Source organism: Anser brachyrhynchus (assembly GCF_964034855.1).
Source record: "Anser brachyrhynchus genome assembly, contig: SCAFFOLD_234, whole genome shotgun sequence".
Classification (NCBI taxonomy): Eukaryota; Metazoa; Chordata; class Aves; order Anseriformes; family Anatidae; genus Anser; species Anser brachyrhynchus.
The window spans coordinates 86,484-109,119 of NW_027663966.1; the positions used below are offsets into that span (position 1 = coordinate 86,484).

General features: G+C 51.0%; 1 long non-coding RNA gene across 1 annotated transcript; it reads left to right on the forward strand.

Moving 5' to 3' along the window:
- Positions 1 to 19,284: 19,284 nt before the first annotated feature.
- Positions 19,285 to 20,358, forward strand: LOC308186567. Its single transcript, XR_013944109.1, has 2 exons — positions 19,285 to 19,409; positions 19,523 to 20,358. It is a non-coding gene; the product is annotated as an uncharacterized lncRNA (long non-coding RNA).
- The last annotated feature ends 2,278 nt before the right edge of the window (positions 20,359 to 22,636 follow it).

Here is a 22,636-nt window from a genome sequence, read left to right on the forward strand (position 1 = left end):
AGGGCCTGCTTGTACACCTAAGGGATTTGAGGGCCTGCTTGTACACCTTTGGGGACTGCCTCTTTGGGGGGGGGGGGGGGGGGGGGGTGTTAGGAGCTGCTTGTATACTTTTTTAGGCATTCCTCTGAGAGGGGGTTGGGAGCTTCGTGTATACTGGGGGGGGAGGGCCTCCCTCGAGGTGGAAGCGGGGGGGTTTGGAGCGTTTCTACACTGTAGGGGCCTGCCTGTACACTTTTGGGGCCTGCCTTGGAGGGGTTGGGAACTGCTTGTACACCTTTGGGGCCTGCGTCTGCGCGGGGCGGGGGGGGTTGGGGGGTTGGAGCTGGTTTTAACCTTTCGGGCTTGCATCTGGAGGGGCTTGGGGCCTGCCTTTGGGGGGGTGGTTGTGAGCTGCTTGTATACTGTAGGGGCCTGCTTGTACACCTTTGGGGCCTGCGTCTGGGGGAGGGTGGGAGCTGCTTGTACACTGTTAGGGCCTGCCTTGGGGGAGGGGTTGGGGCATGTGCCTTGGGGGCATGGGGTTGGGAGCTGCTTCTACGCTGTAGGGGTCTGGGTCTTGGGGGGGTTGGGGCTGTTTGTACACCTTTGGGGCGTGCCTCTGGGGAGGATGGGGAGTTGCTTGTACACCTTTGGGGCCTGTGTCTGGGGGGGGGTTGGGGCCTGTGCCGGGGGGGGTTGGGAGCTGCTTGTACGCTCTACGGTCCTCTGGCAGGCTTTGGGGCCTCCCTTTGAGGGGGGGCAGTTGGGAGCTGGTTGTACACCTTTGGGGCCTGAGTCTGGGGTGTGGGGGCTGGGGCTGAGGCCTGGGGCCTGGGGCATGCATCTGGGTGGTGGTGGTGGGGGGTCCAGTTCATGGGGTGGGTGGGTTGGGAGCTGCTTGTGGACAGTTGGGGTCTGCATCCGGGTGTGGCTGGGGCCTGCTTGTAGACTTCTGCAGCCTGTGTCTGGTGTTTGGGGGCTTTTCTGTAGTGTTTGGGGATTGCATTTTGGCTTTGGGATGTGTCTAGAGCTTCTGGGGCCTAGCTGTAGTGCTTGGGGCCTGCGTCTGGGGCTTTTCTGTAGCATTTTGGTAGTGTGTTTGTGATTTGGGGTCTGTATCCAGGGTTTTGCCTTTTTTGTAGTTTTCAGCTTTGTGTCTGTTTCTTTGTTGGTTGCCTGGGGTTTGGGGTTTGGATCATTAGTCAGTGTCATTAGCGTCGGGGGGTTGATATGAAGGGTTAGGGTCGTGGTTAGAGTTGTTAGGGTTAAAGAGAATAAGGATTTTAGGGTAAGGGGATCAAGGTTGTGGGAATAAAAATGTTTTTGCACAGAGTTACATCGTTTAGAGGGAAGGAAGGTGGTATTGATATATGCTTGCAGTGATAAGAAAGCTTAACAGACAACCTTGTAAAATGCAGACAACCAGAATCCTTAGAGCAATTGGGTGGAAATCACGGTGTAAGAAACATTACCACCTCAAAGAGGAAAACAGTCAAGAAAAAAATAAAATTGACTAGTAACAGGCCAGCAGCTGTGTATTTTCTGTGAAGCACTGGATAGATTGTGAACATGGATTACCCAGTCAATGGGGAAACTGGGGAGGGTCCTGGTCACCGAGAGGAAAAAAAAAATTATATAAACTGTGTTATGGAACTAGTAGGTGGCTTGTGGGACGCCTGCCATTGCAATCGTGAATAAAAATGCTACCTCACTGAGATACTTGCCTGAGCCTATGGTATTGGTTACAGAGTGTTTCTAATAAGGTGTTAGGGTTTTAAGGTTTCAGGGCTAAGGCACTAGGGTTGGGTTTCAGGGTTAGGGTTTCCAGGGTTTAGGGTTAGGATTTTAAGGTTGTTAGGGTTGGAGTTATAAGGGTTAGGGTTTGGGGGTTAGTGTGTTAAGGTTTTAAAGTATTTTGTGGTTTTAGTGTTGATAGGGTTTTTAGGGTTAGGGTCTTAGGGTTTTAGTTATGGTCAGGTATTTAGGGTTAGGGTTTTAAGGTCTTATTTTTTTTTTTTTAAGGTTAGGGTCTCCAGCGTTAGGGCTTTGAGAATCTTTACGTTTTGGGTTAGGGTTTAGAGGGTCTTAATTTTTAGGGTTAGGGCTTTTAGGCGTAGGTCTAGTGTGGTAAATTTTATCGGGTTAGGACTGTAAGGGTTTTTAGGGTTAGGGTTTCTAGGGTTTTTTGGGGTAGGGGTTAGGGTTAGATCCGTGGGAGCCGTAGTGTTAGGGGTCAGGGTTCTTAGGGGTAAGGCCCAATATTAGGGTGGAAGGCCAAACTAAGGGGGGAGCCCCCCCCAAAATTGAAGGGTCGAAGCCCCAATTTAGGGGAAGAAACGTCAAAATTGTGGGGTCCCCCAAAATTGGGCGGAAGAGCTCTTAATATTGGGGGAAACCCAAAAAAGGAGGGTGGGGGACTCTAAAATTGGGGGGACCCCCCCAAATTGGTTGTGTCCCCCCCCAAATTAGTTGTGTCCCCCCCAAAATTGGTTGTGTCCCCCCCAATTAGGGAGGAACCCCCAAAATTGGGTGGGCGAACCCCCATATTGGGGGGGCAGAACACTTAAATGGAAGTGTGAAATTCCAGAATTGAATGTGGACCCCCCAGAACAGTCTTTAGGGGTTTAGTGTGGTAAATTTTATCGGGTTAGGGCTGTAAGGGCTTTTAGGGTTAGGGTTTCTAGGGTTTGTTGGGGTAGGGGTTAGGGTTAGATCCGTGGTTGCCATAGGCTTAGGGGTCAAGGTTCTTAGGGGTTAGGCCTAATATTAGGGCGGAAGGCCAAAATAAGAGGGGAGGAGCCCACCCAAAATTGAAGGGTTGAAGCCCAAAGTTAGGGGAAGGAACGTCAAAATTGTGGGGTCCCCCAAAATTGAGCGGAAGAGCTCTTAATATTGGGGGAAACCCAAAAAAGGAGGGTGGGGGACTCTAAAATTGGTTGTGTCCCCCCCAAAATTGGTTGTGTCCCCCCCAAAATTGGTTGTGTCCCCCCCAATTAGGGGAGGAACCCCCAAAATTGGGTGGGCGAACCCCCGTATTGGGGGGGAAGAACACTTAAATGGAAGTGTGAAATTCCAGAATTGAATGTGGACCCCCCAGAACAGTCTTCAGGGGTTTAGTGTGGTAAATTTTATTGGGTTAGGGCTGCAAGGGTTTTTAGGGTTAGGGTTTCTAGGGTTTGTTGGGGTAGGGGTTAGGGTTAGATCCGTGGTTGCCATAGGCTTAGGGGTCAAGGTTCTTAGGGGTTAGGCCTAATATTAGGGCGGAAGGCCAAAATAAGAGGGGGGGAGCCCCCCCCAAAATCGAAGGGTTGAAGCCCAAAGTTAGGGGAAGGAACGGCCAAATTGTGGGGTCCCCCAAAATTGGGCGGAAGAACTCTTTAATATTAGGGGGGAACCCAAGAAAGGAGGGTGGGGGACTCTACAATTGGGGGGGACCCCCAAAATTGGTCGGGTCCCACCAAATTAGGGGAGGAACCCCCAAAATTGGGTGGGTGAACCCCCAAATTGGGGGGAAGAAGACTTAAATGGAAGTGTGAAATTCCAGAATTGAATGTGGACCCCCCAGAACAGTCTTCAGGGGTTTAGTGTGGTAAATTTTATCGGGTTAGGGCTGTAAGGGTTTTTAGGGTTAGGGTTTCTAGGGTTTGTTGGGGTAGGGGTTAGGGTTAGATCCGTGGTTGCCATAGGCTTAGGGGTCAAGGTTCTTAGGGGTTAGGCCTAATATTAGGGCGGAAGGCCAAAATAAGAGGGGGGGAGCCCCCCCCAAAATCGAAGGGTTGAAGCCCAAAGTTAGGGGAAGGAACGGCCAAATTGTGGGGTCCCCCAAAATTGGGCGGAAGAACTCTTTAATATTAGGGGGGAACCCAAAAAAGGAGGGTGGGGGACTCTACAATTGGGGGGGACCCCCAAAATTGGTCGGGTCCCCCCAAATTAGGGGAGGAACCCCCAAAATTGGGTGGGTGAACCCCCAAATTGGGGGGAAGAAGACTTAAATGGAAGTGTGAAATTCCAGAATTGAATGTGGACCCCCCCCAGACCTGGGGAGGAATCCCCAAACTTGGGGGGGACCCCCAAAATTGGGGTTAAAGCCCCAGATCCCGGGGAGCTAAGCCCCAAATTAAGGGAAGGAACCTCAAACATGTGGTGAGAACCCCAACATTGGGGGAAAGAACCTTAATATTAGGGTGGCAGGCCAAGAAAGGATGGTGGGGGCCTCCAAAATTGTGGGGGGCTTGGAATTGGGGGGAATCCCCAAAATGGAGGGGGAACCCCAAAAGTGGGGGGGGGACGAAGCACCAAATTAGGGGAAGGAACCCGAAAATTGCGGGGAAGAACTCTGAAATGGAGAGCTGAAAACCCGAAATTGAGGGGAAACCCCCAAAACGGCGGGAAAACCCTCCATAAACACGAAACCGGTAATGTAACAGAGCAAAAAATGGCGTCCTACGGCAAGGTGCGAGGCTCAATTTTCTGGGGAGTGCTGGGAAATGTAGTTCTTGGCCACCGGGTTTCCGGGAGTCCATATTGTTTTCCCAGAGCATGCCGGGAGATGTAGTTCTCGGACACTGGGCTTCCGGGAGGCCATGTTGGTTTCCCATCTTTGCTAGACTCCGGGTGCTCTGGCTTCACAGAGAAACCCCCAAACTGAAAAATGTACCTGCTAATATATTGGGCTCTAAATGTAGCCCTGGGTTAATTGAATAACAATCCCTGGGTAAGATTGAAGTGCAGGAGGGGTTGGCTACGGTTTTAAGAGCCGGTTTGCAGAAAAGGGATTTCCCGTTAAGAAATGGCATATACTGATTGTTCTCTTCCTTGCTCTGCCAAGACCTGAAGCACATCTTGGAAGCCAGGCAGAATCCGTGGAGCCAATGGAGTTCTCAAGCTCGACTTCAGCTTCTTCCCAGCTAGAAGAAGCAAGGACACGCCGGCTGAGTTCCACAGGCAACGCGCCCGTATCTGTAGACGAGGATTTAGAGATGCTACTTTGGGAACTCTCAGACGGCATACTGGAAGCCGAGCTCGACTTGGACCCAGGGAAGGATGAGGATGACCTCCTCCTTGAGCTTTCCAAGATGATTGATGATTGAACTGCATAGTCCTATGGTATATTAAAAAAAACCAAAAAAAAAAAGAAAAAAAAGAAAACAACTCTTCTTCTTGTTGGATACCCTGAGGTGATCCTTTTTCTAACTGAGGCTTTGCAATGAGACTTAAAGCACAGTTGGAACTGGTAGAAATTGGCAGGATCTGCACTCAGTTGTCCTAAGTTTTCCTGCTGGTCAGAGTTAAGGTCTTGTGCATGGTTCCGTAACTATAGGTGGCTACCTTTGATATCAAGAGGACAAAGCACTTGTTTCTTTTGGCACAGAAAGATGTCCATCGGCACGCTGTGGTGGCTGTGAATTGACGTAGTGATGGAGCGATGCTCTGAAGGCTTAAACGGAAAGCTTCTTCCTTCCGCCCCCCTTGGCACAGCTCGATGTTGGGCACATTGTGAAGCCTGGGTGTTCTGATTTCTCGGACAGTTGATACCCAAATCCCGGAGTTACTATGTCAACTCTTGACTTTTATTTGTGTATGCCATTGTTTTGACTGTAATCTTTTCAGATGATGAAGCTGTAGGGACGGGAGGGAGCAAAATAATTATTCTAGCGTTGTGGACCAAACATGCTGCCAGGAGTGGTGGTGGTGGGGTCAGCCCACCCGGCCTTACTTTCAATTATCAGGGATGATAAAATGGTGTGAAAAGCAGCAGCTCTGCGATACGGCTACGCTACCCCCACTCCCTTCTCTTGTGCTGTACCAAAGTTCCCCCAAGCTTTGGTTGGTGCTTTTTGCTGGTGACAGTAGGACTCCAGGGCGAGTAGTCGGGACTCTCCTGCAGTAACTGGGTCAATTAAGGGTTGGTTTAAGTGCCTCCTGGTTTTTAAAATTGCTCCCCTGAGCTGCTGGCTCTGCTGCCTGCTACAGCAAATGTTCGGGTGCCATCAGCGTCGCACTTGGGCGTGGGCACTGACCCTGCGGAGGAGAGCTGAGACTCGCGTGTATTGTGTACCCTGCCGCCAGTGATCGTTTTCCCCTAGCAGATCTATTTTGAATCATTTCCCTAAATTTTAGAGGAACTTTAGGCTCTTTGTGCTATGATTTGTGAAGCTGTAGGGGCCCTCAGGCATTTGCTGCTGGCAGAGGAAAACCGCTTGTCGAATTTGTTGTAAATACTTTCTGTTTGGACAACAACGCCTGTGTGTGTGTGTGTGTGTGTGTGTGTGTGTGCGTGCTTTGACGACCCCCTGCGACGCCCCAGCTCCGCGAGGGAAGCTTTGAAGCGGCTCTGGGAAAACCTCTGCGGAAGAAACCGCTGCTAGTGACTTGCGGAAAAGGGACTCCACAATCAGTGAGATTGTAAAGTAGGTATGTTTATTCAGCGCTGGGCAGCACGGGAGGTCGTGGGCATGAAGATTGATGACTCTTCCTCGTCACCGCTAGTTGACCTCTTGTCTTTGCACAGACTCAGTTGCTCCTTGGCTCTTGTCCATCTGCAGGACCAGTTTCTCCCAGTTTCTTAAGACAGGCTCACTCTCTTATCAGGAGACTGACCTTGGTAAGGGGCCCAAGGCTTCTTGCTTTAGTTAATTGGCACAATGCACCATAGTTAGCAAAGACGCTAAGTAGCATCCTAGTTTAACGCTGTCAGCGCTCTATCTCTACTTGATAAGATTCTCCTAACTCCCTCTCTCACTGGAGCCCACGCAGCCCTCCGTCCTGCCAAAGGACTTCACGGGGACTTCTGCCGGCTCCGGGTGCCCGCACACAGACAGAAATGGCTTTGAGAGAAAACAATCAGGAGGAGGAGAGCTCAGAGACTGCGGCCGGCTTCGGCCACCTTCCCCTCGCTTTCCCTCTCCGTGTTCAAACCGAGCACTGTTCTGCCGTCAACCTTCGCTGCCTCTGCCCGCGGCGCCGGGCTTTCGCGGGTGCCATTGCTCCTCTACATATTTTATCCTTCCTTTTGTAAGGAATGGTCCAGCAATTCGTGTCACTAAGGGATTTGAAGGGTTAACATCGAGGCCCGGGTCTAGGTGATAAGAGAACAAAGGGGTTTTTAGGGAAAAGTGCTGACTACTGCAGGGGATGTTGCTAGAGTTTCTGAAATCCGGCGCAGAGGCTCCCAAACGAGGAGGAAGGGGGAGCTGAAGGACAATTGAAGGACAAAAGCCTGAGAGGAAGACAACCAGCATTCAGCCCGAGCAAGCCCCGAGAGACCACCAGAGACTGGTACGCAGGCGCCCCTGGGAGGGGTTTCGGATTCCAGAAACCAATTCTAATAACCCTGCCTCTTCTCGAAGTAGTAATGAATATGTATTAGCCTGGGAGCATCAAAACCAGCCGCCTTACGTAACAGGCGTGCGTCCTGGGGGAGCAGAGACTCCCGGCGCACCCAGCGCTGCTTGCTTGCCTCTATTCGTTTAATAAATTGTAAACTTTGATTGTAATCCTATTTGGATTTATAACAGCCATTTATAACACTTTTTATATTTGTATTTTATTTAAGGCTGTCTTGCCCCCCTCCCCCCCCAGCCTCGCTGCTCGCCAATAAAGCTGGCGCAGGGGCTAAGGGATTTGAAGGGCCTGCTTGTACACCTAAGGGATTTGAGGGCCTGCTTGTACACCTTTGGGGACTGCCTCTTTTGGGGGGGGGGGGGGGTGTTAGGAGCTGCTTGTATACTTTTTTAGGCATTCCTCTGAGAGGGGGTTGGGAGCTTCGTGTATACTGGGGGGGGAGGGCCTCCCTCGAGGTGGAAGCGGGGGGGGTTGGAGCGTTTCTACACTGTAGGGGCCTGCCTGTACACTTTTGGGGCCTGCCTTGGAGGGGTTGGGAACTGCTTGTACACCTTTGGGGCCTGCGTCTGCGCGGGGCGGGGGGGGTTACGGGGTTGGAGCTGGTTTTAACCTTTCGGGCTTGCATCTGGAGGGGCTTGGGGCCTGCCTTTGGGGGGGTGGTTGTGAGCTGCTTGTATACTGTAGGGGCCTGCTTGTACACCTTTGGGGCCTGCGTCTGGGGGGGGGTGGGAGCTGCTTGTACACTGTTAGGGCCTGCCTTGGGGGAGGGGTTGGGGCATGTGCCTTGGGGGCATGGGGTTGGGAGCTGCTTCTACGCTGTAGGGGTCTGGGTCTTGGGGGGTTGGGGCTGTTTGTACACCTTTGGGGCGTGCCTCTGGGGAGGATGGGGAGTTGCTTGTACACCTTTGGGGCCTGTGTCTGGGGGGGGGTTGGGGCCTGTGCCGGGGGGGTTGGGAGCTGCTTGTACGCTCTAGGGTCCTCTGGCAGGCTTTGGGGCCTCCCTTTGAGGGGGGCAGTTGGGAGCTGGTTGTACACCTTTGGGGCCTGAGTCTGGGGTGTGGGGGCTGGGGCTGAGGCCTGGGGCCTGGGGCATGCATCTGGGTGGTGGTGGTGGGGGGGGTCCAGTTCATGGGGGGGGTGGGTTGGGAGCTGCTTGTGGACAGTTGGGGTCTGCATCCGGGTGTGGCTGGGGCCTGCTTGTAGACTTCTGCAGCCTGTGTCTGGTGTTTGGGGGCTTTTCTGTAGTGTTTGGGGATTGCATTTTGGCTTTGGGATGTGTCTAGAGCTTCTGGGGCCTAGCTGTAGTGCTTGGGGCCTGCGTCTGGGGCTTTTCTGTAGCATTTTGGTAGCGTGTTTGTGATTTGGGGTCTGTATCCAGGGTTTTGCCTTTTTTGTAGTTTTCAGCTTTGTGTCTGTTTCTTTGTTGGTTGCCTGGGGTTTGGGGTTTGGATCATTAGTCAGTGTCATTAGCGTCGGGGGGTTGATATGAAGGGTTAGGGTTGTGGTTAGAGTTGTTAGGGTTAAAGAGAATAAGGATTTTAGGGTAAGGGGATCAAGGTTGTGGGAATAAAAATGTTTTTGCACAGAGTTACATCGTTTAGAGGGAAGGAAGGTGGTATTGATATATGCTTGCAGTGATAAGAAAGCTTAACAGACAACCTTGTAAAATGCAGACAACCAGAATCCTTAGAGCAATTGGGTGGAAATCACGGCGTAAGAAACATTACCACCTCAAAGAGGAAAACAGTCAAGAAAAAAATAAAATTGACTAGTAACAGGCCAGCAGCTGTGTATTTTCTGTGAAGCACTGGATAGATCGTGAACATGGATTACTCAGTCAATGGGGAAACTGGGGAGGGTCCTGGTCACCGAGAGGAAAAAAAAAATTATATAAACTGTGTTATGGAACTAGTAGGTGGCTTGTGGGACGCCTGCCATTGCAATCGTGAATAAAAATGCTACCTCACTGAGATACTTGCCTGAGCCTATGGTATTGGTTACAGAGTGTTTCTAATAAGGTGTTAGGGTTTTAAGGTTTCAGGGCTAAGGCACTAGGGTTGGGTTTCAGGGTTAGGGTTTCCAGGGTTTAGGGTTAGGATTTTAAGGTTGTTAGGGTTGGAGTTATAAGGGTTAGGGTTTGGGGGTTAGTGTGTTAAGGTTTTAAAGTATTTTGTGGTTTTAGTGTTGATAGGGTTTTTAGGGTTAGGGTCTTAGGGTTTTAGTTATGGTCAGGTATTTAGGGTTAGGGTTTTAAGGTCTTATTTTTTTTTTTTTAAGGTTAGGGTCTCCAGCGTTAGGGCTTTGAGAATCTTTACGTTTTGGGTTAGGGTTTAGAGGGTCTTAATTTTTAGGGTTAGGGCTTTTAGGCGTAGGTCTAGTGTGGTAAATTTTATCGGGTTAGGACTGTAAGGGTTTTTAGGGTTAGGGTTTCTAGGGTTTTTTGGGGTAGGGGTTAGGGTTAGATCCGTGGGAGCCGTAGTGTTAGGGGTCAGGGTTCTTAGGGGTAAGGCCCAATATTAGGGTGGAAGGCCAAACTAAGGGGGGAGCCCCCCCCAAAATTGAAGGGTCGAAGCCCCAATTTAGGGGAAGAAACGTCAAAATTGTGGGGTCCCCCAAAATTGGGCGGAAGAGCTCTTAATATTTGGGGAAACCCAAAAAAGGAGGGTGGGGGACTCTAAAATTGGGGGGACCCCCCCAAATTGGTTGTGTCCCCCCCCAAATTAGTTGTGTCCCCCCCAAAATTGGTTGTGTCCCCCCCAATTAGGGGAGGAACCCCCAAAATTGGGTGGGCGAACCCCCATATTGGGGGGGCAGAACACTTAAATGGAAGTGTGAAATTCCAGAATTGAATGTGGACCCCCCAGAACAGTCTTTAGGGGTTTAGTGTGGTAAATTTTATCGGGTTAGGGCTCTAAGGGCTTTTAGGGTTAGGGTTTCTAGGGTTTGTTGGGGTAGGGGTTAGGGTTAGATCCGTGGTTGCCATAGGCTTAGGGGTCAAGGTTCTTAGGGGTTAGGCCTAATATTAGGGCGGAAGGCCAAAATAAGAGGGGAGGAGCCCACCCAAAATTGAAGGGTTGAAGCCCAAAGTTAGGGGAAGGAACGTCAAAATTGTGGGGTCCCCCAAAATTGAGCGGAAGAGCTCTTAATATTGGGGGAAACCCAAAAAAGGAGGGTGGGGGACTCTAAAATTGGTTGTGTCCCCCCCAAAATTGGTTGTGTCCCCCCCAAAATTGGTTGTGTCCCCCCCAATTAGGGGAGGAACCCCCAAAATTGTGTGGGCGAACCCCCGTATTGGGGGGGAAGAACACTTAAATGGAAGTGTGAAATTCCAGAATTGAATGTGGACCCCCCAGAACAGTCTTCAGGGGTTTAGTGTGGTAAATTTTATCGGGTTAGGGCTGCAAGGGTTTTTAGGGTTAGGGTTTCTAGGGTTTGTTGGGGTAGGGGTTAGGGTTAGATCCGTGGTTGCCATAGGCTTAGGGGTCAAGGTTCTTAGGGGTTAGGCCTAATATTAGGGCGGAAGGCCAAAATAAGAGGGGGGGAGCCCCCCCCAAAATCGAAGGGTTGAAGCCCAAAATTAGGGGAAGGAACGGCCAAATTGTGGGGTCCCCCAAAATTGGGCGGAAGAACTCTTTAATATTAGGGGGGAACCCAAAAAAGGAGGGTGGGGGACTCTACAATTGGGGGGGACCCCCAAAATTGGTCGGGTCCCCCCAAATTAGGGGAGGAACCCCCAAAATTGGGTGGGTGAACCCCCAAATTGGGGGGAAGAAGACTTAAATGGAAGTGTGAAATTCCAGAATTGAATGTGGACCCCCCCCAGACCTGGGGAGGAATCCCCAAACTTGGGGGGGACCCCCAAAATTGGGGTTAAAGCCCCAGATCCCGGGGAGCTAAGCCCCAAATTAAGGGAAGGAACCTCAAACATGTGGTGAGAACCCCAACATTGGGGGAAAGAACCTTAATATTAGGGTGGCAGGCCAAGAAAGGATGGTGGGGGCCTCCAAAATTGTGGGGGGCTTGGAATTGGGGGGAATCCCCAAAATGGAGGGGGAACCCCAAAAGTGGGGGGGGGACGAAGCACCAAATTAGGGGAAGGAACCCGAAAATTGCGGGGAAGAACTCTGAAATGGAGAGCTGAAAACCCGAAATTGAGGGGAAACCCCCAAAACGGCGGGAAAACCCTCCATAAACACGAAACCGGTAATGTAACAGAGCAAAAAATGGCGTCCTACGGCAAGGTGCGAGGCTCAATTTTCTGGGGAGTGCTGGGAAATGTAGTTCTTGGCCACCGGGTTTCCGGGAGTCCATATTGTTTTCCCAGAGCATGCCGGGAGATGTAGTTCTCGGACACTGGGCTTCCGGGAGGCCATGTTGGTTTCCCATCTTTGCTAGACTCCGGGTGCTCTGGCTTCACAGAGAAACCCCCAAACTGAAAAATGTACCTGCTAATATATTGGGCTCTAAATGTAGCCCTGGGTTAATTGAATAACAATCCCTGGGTAAGATTGAAGTGCAGGAGGGGTTGGCTACGGTTTTAAGAGCCGGTTTGCAGAAAAGGGATTTCCCGTTAAGAAATGGCATATACTGATTGTTCTCTTCCTTGCTCTGCCAAGACCTGAAGCACATCTTGGAAGCCAGGCAGAATCCGTGGAGCCAATGGAGTTCTCAAGCTCGACTTCAGCTTCTTCCCAGCTAGAAGAAGCAAGGACACGCCGGCTGAGTTCCACAGGCAACGCGCCCGTATCTGTAGACGAGGATTTAGAGATGCTACTTTGGGAACTCTCAGACGGCATACTGGAAGCCGAGCTCGACTTGGACCCAGGGAAGGATGAGGATGACCTCCTCCTTGAGCTTTCCAAGATGATTGATGATTGAACTGCATAGTCCTATGGTATATTAAAAAAAACCAAAAAAAAAAAGAAAAAAAAGAAAACAACTCTTCTTCTTGTTGGATACCCTGAGGTGATCCTTTTTCTAACTGAGGCTTTGCAATGAGACTTAAAGCACAGTTGGAACTGGTAGAAATTGGCAGGATCTGCACTCAGTTGTCCTAAGTTTTCCTGCTGGTCAGAGTTAAGGTCTTGTGCATGGTTCCGTAACTATAGGTGGCTACCTTTGATATCAAGAGGACAAAGCACTTGTTTCTTTTGGCACAGAAAGATGTCCATCGGCACGCTGTGGTGGCTGTGAATTGACGTAGTGATGGAGCGATGCTCTGAAGGCTTAAACGGAAAGCTTCTTCCTTCCGCCCCCCTTGGCACAGCTCGATGTTGGGCACATTGTGAAGCCTGGGTGTTCTGATTTCTCGGACAGTTGATACCCAAATCCCGGAGTTACTATGTCAACTCTTGACTTTTATTTGTGTATGCCATTGTTTTGACTGTAATCTTTTCAGATGATGAAGCTGTAGGGACGGGAGGGAGCAAAATAATTATTCTAGCGTTGTGGACCAAACATGCTGCCAGGAGTGGTGGTGGTGGGGTCAGCCCACCCGGCCTTACTTTCAATTATCAGGGATGATAAAATGGTGTGAAAAGCAGCAGCTCTGCGATACGGCTACGCTACCCCCACTCCCTTCTCTTGTGCTGTACCAAAGTTCCCCCAAGCTTTGGTTGGTGCTTTTTGCTGGTGACAGTAGGACTCCAGGGCGAGTAGTCGGGACTCTCCTGCAGTAACTGGGTCAATTAAGGGTTGGTTTAAGTGCCTCCTGGTTTTTAAAATTGCTCCCCTGAGCTGCTGGCTCTGCTGCCTGCTACAGCAAATGTTCGGGTGCCATCAGCGTCGCACTTGGGCGTGGGCACTGACCCTGCGGAGGAGAGCTGAGACTCGCGTGTATTGTGTACCCTGCCGCCAGTGATCGTTTTCCCCTAGCAGATCTATTTTGAATCATTTCCCTAAATTTTAGAGGAACTTTAGGCTCTTTGTGCTATGATTTGTGAAGCTGTAGGGGCCCTCAGGCATTTGCTGCTGGCAGAGGAAAACCGCTTGTCGAATTTGTTGTAAATACTTTCTGTTTGGACAACAACGCCTGTGTGTGTGTGTGTGTGTGTGTGTGTGTGTGCGTGCTTTGACGACCCCCTGCGACGCCCCAGCTCCGCGAGGGAAGCTTTGAAGCGGCTCTGGGAAAACCTCTGCGGAAGAAACCGCTGCTAGTGACTTGCGGAAAAGGGACTCCACAATCAGTGAGATTGTAAAGTAGGTATGTTTATTCAGCGCTGGGCAGCACGGGAGGTCGTGGGCATGAAGATTGATGACTCTTCCTCGTCACCGCTAGTTGACCTCTTGTCTTTGCACAGACTCAGTTGCTCCTTGGCTCTTGTCCATCTGCAGGACCAGTTTCTCCCAGTTTCTTAAGACAGGCTCACTCTCTTATTAGGAGACTGACCTTGGTAAGGGGCCCAAGGCTTCTTGCTTTAGTTAATTGGCACAATGCACCATAGTTAGCAAAGACGCTAAGTAGCATCCTAGTTTAACGCTGTCAGCGCTCTATCTCTACTTGATAAGATTCTCCTAACTCCCTCTCTCACTGGAGCCCACGCAGCCCTCCGTCCTGCCGAAGGACTTCACGGGGACTTCTGCCGGCTCCGGGTGCCCGCACACAGACAGAAATGGCTTTGAGAGAAAACAATCAGGAGGAGGAGAGCTCAGAGACTGCGGCCGGCTTCGGCCACCTTCCCCTCGCTTTCCCTCTCCGTGTTCAAACCGAGCACTGTTCTGCCGTCAACCTTCGCTGCCTCTGCCCGCGGCGCCGGGCTTTCGCGGGTGCCATTGCTCCTCTACATATTTTATCCTTCCTTTTGTAAGGAATGGTCCAGCAATTCGTGTCACTAAGGGATTTGAAGGGTTACCATCGAGGCCCGGGTCTAGGTGATAAGAGAACAAAGGGGTTTTTAGGGAAAAGTGCTGACTACTGCAGGGGATGTTGCTAGAGTTTCTGAAATCCGGCGCAGAGGCTCCCAAACGAGGAGGAAGGGGGAGCTGAAGGACAATTGAAGGACAAAAGCCTGAGAGGAAGACAACCAGCATTCAGCCCGAGCAAGCCCCGAGAGACCACCAGAGACTGGTACGCAGGCGCCCCTGGGAGGGGTTTCGGATTCCAGAAACCAATTCTAATAACCCTGCCTCTTCTCGAAGTAGTAATGAATATGTATTAGCCTGGGAGCATCAAAACCAGCCGCCTTACGTAACAGGCGTGCGTCCTGGGGGAGCAGAGACTCCCGGCGCACCCAGCGCTGCTTGCTTGCCTCTATTCGTTTAATAAATTGTAAACTTTGATTGTAATCCTATTTGGATTTATAACAGCCATTTATAACACTTTTTATATTTGTATTTTATTTAAGGCTGTCTTGCCCCCCTCCCCCCCCAGCCTCGCTGCTCGCCAATAAAGCTGGCGCAGGGGCTAAGGGATTTGAAGGGCCTGCTTGTACACCTAAGGGATTTGAGGGCCTGCTTGTACACCTTTGGGGACTGCCTCTTTTGGGGGGGGGGGGGGGGTGTTAGGAGCTGCTTGTATACTTTTTTAGGCATTCCTCTGAGAGGGGGTTGGGAGCTTCGTGTATACTGGGGGGGGAGGGCCTCCCTCGAGGTGGAAGCGGGGGGGGTTGGAGCGTTTCTACACTGTAGGGGCCTGCCTGTACACTTTTGGGGCCTGCCTTGGAGGGGTTGGGAACTGCTTGTACACCTTTGGGGCCTGCGTCTGCGCGGGGCGGGGGGGGTTAGGGGGTTGGAGCTGGTTTTAACCTTTCGGGCTTGCATCTGGAGGGGCTTGGGGCCTGCCTTTGGGGGGGTGGTTGTGAGCTGCTTGTATACTGTAGGGGCCTGCTTGTACACCTTTGGGGCCTGCGTCTGGGGGGGGGTGGGAGCTGCTTGTACACTGTTAGGGCCTGCCTTGGGGGAGGGGTTGGGGCATGTGCCTTGGGGGCATGGGGTTGGGAGCTGCTTCTACGCTGTAGGGGTCTGGGTCTTGGGGGGTTGGGGCTGTTTGTACACCTTTGGGGCGTGCCTCTGGGGAGGATGGGGAGTTGCTTGTACACCTTTGGGGCCTGTGTCTGGGGGGGGGTTGGGGCCTGTGCCGGGGGGGTTGGGAGCTGCTTGTACGCTCTAGGGTCCTCTGGCAGGCTTTGGGGCCTCCCTTTGAGGGGGGCAGTTGGGAGCTGGTTGTACACCTTTGGGGCCTGAGTCTGGGGTGTGGGGGCTGGGGCTGAGGCCTGGGGCCTGGGGCATGCATCTGGGTGGTGGTGGGGGGGGGGGGTCCAGTTCATGGGGGGGGTGGGTTGGGAGCTGCTTGTGGACAGTTGGGGTCTGCATCCGGGTGTGGCTGGGGCCTGCTTGTAGACTTCTGCAGCCTGTGTCTGGTGTTTGGGGGCTTTTCTGTAGTGTTTGGGGATTGCATTTTGGCTTTGGGATGTGTCTAGAGCTTCTGGGGCCTAGCTGTAGTGCTTGGGGCCTGCGTCTGGGGCTTTTCTGTAGCATTTTGGTAGCGTGTTTGTGATTTGGGGTCTGTATCCAGGGTTTTGCCTTTTTTGTAGTTTTCAGCTTTGTGTCTGTTTCTTTGTTGGTTGCCTGGGGTTTGGGGTTTGGATCATTAGTCAGTGTCATTAGCGTCGGGGGGTTGATATGAAGGGTTAGGGTTGTGGTTAGAGTTGTTAGGGTTAAAGAGAATAAGGATTTTAGGGTAAGGGGATCAAGGTTGTGGGAATAAAAATGTTTTTGCACAGAGTTACATCGTTTAGAGGGAAGGAAGGTGGTATTGATATATGCTTGCAGTGATAAGAAAGCTTAACAGACAACCTTGTAAAATGCAGACAACCAGAATCCTTAGAGCAATTGGGTGGAAATCACGGCGTAAGAAACATTACCACCTCAAAGAGGAAAACAGTCAAGAAAAAAATAAAATTGACTAGTAACAGGCCAGCAGCTGTGTATTTTCTGTGAAGCACTGGATAGATTGTGAACATGGATTACTCAGTCAATGGGGAAACTGGGGAGGGTCCTGGTCACCGAGAGGAAAAAAAAAATTATATAAACTGTGTTATGGAACTAGTAGGTGGCTTGTGGGACGCCTGCCATTGCAATCGTGAATAAAAATGCTACCTCACTGAGATACTTGCCTGAGCCTATGGTATTGGTTACAGAGTGTTTCTAATAAGGTGTTAGGGTTTTAAGGTTTCAGGGCTAAGGCACTAGGGTTGGGTTTCAGGGTTAGGGTTTCCAGGGTTTAGGGTTAGGATTTTAAGGTTGTTAGGGTTGGAGTTATAAGGGTTAGGGTTTGGGGGTTAGTGTGTTAAGGTTTTAAAGTATTTTGTGGTTTTAGTGTTGATAGGGTTTTTAGGGTTAGGGTCTTAGGGTTTTAGTTATGGTCAGGTATTTAGGGTTAGGGTTTTAAGGTCTTATTTTTTTTTTTTTAAGGTTAGGGTCTCCAGCGTTAGGGCTTTGAGAATCTTTACGTTTTGGGTTAGGGTTTAGAGGGTCTTAATTTTTAGGGTTAGGGCTTTTAGGCGTAGGTCTAGTGTGGTAAATTTTATCGGGTTAGGACTGTAAGGGTTTTTAGGGTTAGGGTTTCTAGGGTTTTTTGGGGTAGGGGTTAGGGTTAGATCCGTGGGAGCCGTAGTGTTAGGGGTCAGGGTTCCTAGGGGTAAGGCCCAATATTAGGGTGGAAGGCCAAACTAAGGGGGGACCCCCCCCCAAAATTGAAGGGTCGAAGCCCCAATTTAGGGGAAGAAACGTCAAAATTGTGGGGTCCCCCAAAATTGGGCGGAAGAGCTCTTAATATTGGGGGAAACCCAAAAAAGGAGGGTGGGGGACTCTAAAATTGGGGGGACCCCCCAAATTGGTTGTGTCCCCCCCCAAATTGGTTGTGTCCCCCCCAAAATTGGTTGTGTCCCCCCCAATTAGGGGAGGAACCCCCAAAATTGGGTGGGCGAACCCCCATATTGGGGGGGCAGAACACTTAAATGGAAGTGTGAAATTCCAGAATTGAATGTGGACCCCCCAGAACAGTCTTCAGGGGTTTAGTGTGGTAAATTTTATCGGGTTAGGGCTGTAAGGGTTTTTAGGGTTAGGGTTTCTAGGGTTTGTTGGGGTAGGGGTTAGGGTTAGATCCGTGGTTGCCATAGCGTTAGGGGTCAAGGTTCTTAGGGGTTAGGCCTAATATTAGGGCGGAAGGCCAAAATAAGAGGGTGGGAGCCCCCCCCGAAATTGAAGGGTTGAAGCCCCAAGTTAGGGGAAGGAACGTCAAAATTGTGGGGTCCCCCAAAATTGGGCGGAAGAACTTTTAATATTAGGGGGGAACCCAAAAAAGGAGGGTGGGGGACTCTAAAATCGGTTGTGTCCCCCCCAAATTAGGGGAGGAACCCCCAAAATTGGGTGGGCGAACCCCCAAATTGGGGGGAAGAAGACTTAAATGGAAGTGTGAAATTCCAGAATTGGATGTGGACCCCCCAGAACAGTCTTCAGGGGTTTAGTGTGGTAAATTTTATCGGGTTAGGGCTGTAAGGGCTTTTAGGGTTAGGGTTTCTAGGGTTTGTTGGGGTAGGGGTTAGGGTTAGATCCGTGGTTGCCATAGGGTTAGGGGTCAAGGTTCTTAGGGGTTAGGCCTAATATTAGGGCGGAAGGCCAAAATAAGAGGGGAGGAGCCCACCCAAAATTGAAGGGTTGAAGCCCAAAGTTAGGGGAAGGAACGTCAAAATTGTGGGGTCCCCCAAAATTGAGCGGAAGAGCTCTTAATATTGGGGGAAACCCAAAAAAGGAGGGTGGGGGACTCTAAAATTGGTTGTGTCCCCCCCAAAATTGGTTGTGTCCCCCCCAAAATTGGTTGTGTCCCCCCCAATTAGGGGAGGAACCCCCAAAATTGGGTGGGCGAACCCCCATATTGGGGGGGAAGAACACTTAAATGGAAGTGTGAAATTCCAGAATTGAATGTGGACCCCCCAGAACAGTCTTCAGGGGTTTAGTGTGGTAAATTTTATCGGGTTAGGGCTGCAAGGGTTTTTAGGGTTAGGGTTTCTAGGGTTTGTTGGGGTAGGGGTTAGGGTTAGATCCGTGGTTGCCATAGGCTTAGGGGTCAAGGTTCTTAGGGGTTAGGCCTAATATTAGGGCGGAAGGCCAAAATAAGAGGGGGGGAGCCCCCCCCAAATTCGAAGGGTTGAAGCCCAAAGTTAGGGGAAGGAACGGCCAAATTGTGGGGTCCCCCAAAATTGGGCGGAAGAACTCTTTAATATTAGGGGGGAACCCAAAAAAGGAGGGTGGGGGACTCTACAATTGGGGGGGACCCCCAAAATTGGTCGGGTCCCCCCAAATTAGGGGAGGAACCCCCAAAATTGGGTGGGTGAACCCCCAAATTGGGGGGAAGAAGACTTAAATGGAAGTGTGAAATTCCAGAATTGAATGTGGACCCCCCCAGACCTGGGGAGGAATCCCCAAACTTGGGGGGGACCCCCAAAATTGGGGTTAAAGCCCCAGATCCCGGGGAGCTAAGCCCCAAATTAAGGGAAGGAACCTCAAACATGTGGTGAGAACCCCAACATTGGGGGAAAGAACCTTAATATTAGGGTGGCAGGCCAAGAAAGGATGGTGGGGGCCTCCAAAATTGTGGGGGGCTTGGAATTGGGGGGAATCCCCAAAATGGAGGGGGAACCCCAAAAGTGGGGGGGGGGGGCGAAGCACCTAATTAGGGGAAGGAACCCCAAAATTGCGGGGAAGAACTCTGAAATGGAGAGCTGAAAACCCGAAATTGAGGGGAAACCCCCCAAAACGGCGGGAAAACCCTCCATAAACACGAAACCGGTAATGTAACAGAGCAAAAAATGGCGTCCTACGGCACGGTGCGAGGCTCAATTTTCTGGGGAGTGCTGGGAAATGTAGTTCTTGGCCACCGGGTTTCCGGGAGTCCATATTGTTTTCCCAGAGCATGCCGGGAGATGTAGTTCTCGGACACTGGGCTTCCGGGAGGCCATGTTGGTTTCCCATCTTTGCTAGACTCCGGGTGCTCTGGCTTCACAGAGAAACCCCCAAACTGAAAAATGTACCTGCTAATATATTGGGCTCTAAATGTAGCCCTGGGTTAATTGAATAACAATCCCTGGGTAAGATTGAAGTGCAGGAGGGGTTGGCTACGGTTTTAAGAGCCGGTTTGCAGAAAAGGGATTTCCTGTTAAGAAAAAGCATATACTGATTGTTTCTTCCTTGCTCTGCCAAGACCTGAAGCACATCTTGGAAGCCAGGCAGAATCCGTGGAGCCAATGGAGTTCTCAAGCTCGACTTCAGCTTCTTCCCAGCTAGAAGAAGCAAGGACACGCCGGCTGAGTTCCACAGGCAACGCGCCCGTATCTGTAGACGAGGATTTAGAGATGCTACTTTGGGAACTCTCAGACGGCATACTGGAAGCCGAGCTCGACTTGGACCCAGGGAAGGATGAGGATGACCTCCTCCTTGAGCTTTCCAAGATGATTGATGATTGAACTGCATAGTCCTATGGTATATTAAAAAAAAAAAAAAAAAAAAAAAAACCAACTCTTCTTCTTGTTGGATACCCTGAGGTGATCCTTTTTCTAACTGAGGCTTTGCAATGAGACTTAAAGCACAGTTGGAACTGGTAGAAATTGGCAGGATCTGCACTCAGTTGTCCTAAGTTTTCCTGCTGGTCAGAGTTAAGGTCTTGTGCATAGTTCCGTAAGTATAGGTGGCTACCTTTGATATCAAGAGGACAAAACACTTGTTTCTTTTGGCACAGAAAGATGTCCATCGGCACGCTGTGGTGGCTGTGAATTGACGTAGTGATGGAGCGATGCTCTGAAGGCTTAAACGGAAAGCTTCTTCCTTCCGCCCCCCCTTGGCACAGCTCGATGTTGGGCACATTGTGAAGCCTGGGTGTTCTGATTTCTCGGACAGTTGATACCCAAATCCCGGAGTTACTATGTCAACTCTTGACTTTTATTTGTGTATGCCATTGTTTTGACTGTAATCTTTTCAGATGATGAAGCTGTAAGGGCGGGAGGGAGCAAAATAATTATTCTAGCGTTGTGGACCAAACATGCTGCCAGGAGTGGTGGTGGTGGGGTCAGCCCACCCGGCCTTACTTTCAATTATCAGGGATGATAAAATGGTGTGAAAAGCAGCAGCTCTGCGATACGGCTACGCTACCCCCACTCCCTTCTCTTGTGCTGTACCAAAGTTCCCCCAAGCTTTGGTTGGTGCTTTTTGCTGGTGACAGTAGGACTCCAGGGCGAGTAGTCGGGACTCTCCTGCAGTAACTGGGTCAATTAAGGGTTGGTTTAAGTGCCTCCTGGTTTTTAAAATTGCTCCCCTGAGCTGCTGGCTCTGCTGCCTGCTACAGCAAATGTTCGGGTGCCATCAGCGTCGCACTTGGGCGTGGGCACTGACCCTGCGGAGGAGAGCTGAGACTCGCGTGTATTGTGTACCCTGCCGCCAGTGATCGCTTTCCCCTAGCAGATCTATTTTGAATCATTTCCCTAAATTTTAGAGGAACTTTAGGCTCTTTGTGCTATGATTTGTGAAGCTGTAGGGGCCCTCAGGCATTTGCTGCTGGCAGAGGAAAACCGCTTGTCAAATTTGTTGTAAATACTTTCTGTTTGGACAACAACGCCTGTGTGTGTGTGTGTGTGTGTGTGTGTGCGTGCTTTGACGACCCCCTGCGACACCCCAGCTCCGCGAGGGAAGCTTTGAAGCGGCTCTGGGAAAACCTCTGCGGAAGAAACCGCTGCTAGTGACTTGCGGAAAAGGGACTCCACAATCAGTGAGATTGTAAAGTAGGTATGTTTATTCAGCGCTGGGCAGCACGGGAGGTCGTGGGCATGAAGATTGATGACTCTTCCTCGTCACCGCTAGTTGACCTCTTGTCTTTGCACAGACTCAGTTGCTCCTTGGCTCTTGTCCATCTGCAGGACCAGTTTCTCCCAGTTTCTTAAGACAGGCTCACTCTCTTATTAGGAGACTGACCTTGGTAAGGGGCCCAAGGCTTCTTGCTTTAGTTAATTGGCACAATGCACCATAGTTAGCAAAGACGCTAAGTAGCATCCTAGTTTAACGCCGTCAGCGCTCTATCTCTACTTGATAAGATTCTCCTAACTCCCTCTCTCACTGGAGCCCACGCAGCCCTCCGTCCTGCCGAAGGACTTCACGGGGACTTCTGCCGGCTCCGGGTGCCCGCACACACACAGAAATGGCTTTGAGAGAAAACAATCAGGAGGAGGAGAGCTCAGAGACTGCGGCCGGCTTCGGCCACCTTCCCCTCGCTTTCCCTCTCCGTGTTCAAACCGAGCACTGTTCTGCCGTCAACCTTCGCTGCCTCTGCCCGCGGCGCTGGGCTTTCGCGTGTGCCATTGCTCCTCTACATATTTTATCCTTCCTTTTGTAAGGAATGGTCCAGCAATTCGTGTCACTAAGGGATTTGAAGGGTTAACATCGAGGCCCGGGTCTAGGTGATAAGAGAACAAAGGGGTTTTTAGGGAAAAGTGCTGACTACTGCAGGGGATGTTGCTAGAGTTTCTGAAATCCGGCGCAGAGGCTCCCAAACGAGGAGGAAGGGGGAGCTGAAGGACAATTGAAGGACAAAAGCCTGAGAGGAAGACAACCAGCATTCAGCCCGAGCAAGCCCCGAGAGACCACCAGAGACTGGTACGCAGGCGCCCCTGGGAGGGGTTTTGGATTCTGGAAACCAATTCTAATAACCCTGCCTCTTCTCGAAGTAGTAATGAATATGTATTAGCCTGGGAGCATCAAAACCAGCCGCCTTACGTAACAGGTGTGCGTCCTGGGGGAGCAGAGACTCCCGGCGCACCCAGCGCTGCTTGCTTGCCTCTATTCGTTTAATAAATTGTAAACTTTGATTGTAATCCTATTTGGATTTATAACAGCCATTTATAACACTTTTTATATTTGTATTTTATTTAAGGCTGTCTTGCCCCCCTCCCCCCCCAGCCTCGCTGCTCGCCAATAAAGCTGGCGCAGGGGCTAAGGGATTTGAAGGGCCTGCTTGTACACCTAAGGGATTTGAGGGCCTGCTTGTACACCTTTGGGGACTGCCTCTTTTGGGGGGGGGGGGGTGTTAGGAGCTGCTTGTATACTTTTTTAGGCATTCCTCTGAGAGGGGGTTGGGAGCTTCGTGTATACTGGGGGGGGAGGGCCTCCCTCGAGGTGGAAGCGGGGGGGGTTGGAGCGTTTCTACACTGTAGGGGCCTGCCTGTACACTTTTGGGGCCTGCCTTGGAGGGGTTGGGAACTGCTTGTACACCTTTGGGGCCTGCGTCTGCGCGGGGCGGGGGGGGGTTGGGGGGTTGGAGCTGGTTTTAACC